A 214-nucleotide genomic window follows, 5' to 3' on the forward strand; every position below is an offset into this window, starting at 1 on the left:
GGGGCACATGTATCACCCGCTAAGACACGGCTATTCAAATACATCAGTGTGGCCTCGCTACCTCTCCTCCACTGCAGCTTTTTTAAGGAGAGAGGGGAAAAAAAAAAAAAGGCAAAATCCCTGATGTTTTGCTTAAGAAAAGTTTCTCCCTCCATTTTTAAACTCGGTCACCAGCACAGCACGGCCGCTGGTTTGCGACTTGGGCTGATGCACG

Source organism: Buceros rhinoceros, unplaced genomic scaffold, assembly GCF_000710305.1.
Source record: "Buceros rhinoceros silvestris isolate BGI_N320 unplaced genomic scaffold, ASM71030v1 scaffold10312, whole genome shotgun sequence".
Lineage (NCBI taxonomy): Eukaryota > Metazoa > Chordata > Aves > Bucerotiformes > Bucerotidae > Buceros > Buceros rhinoceros.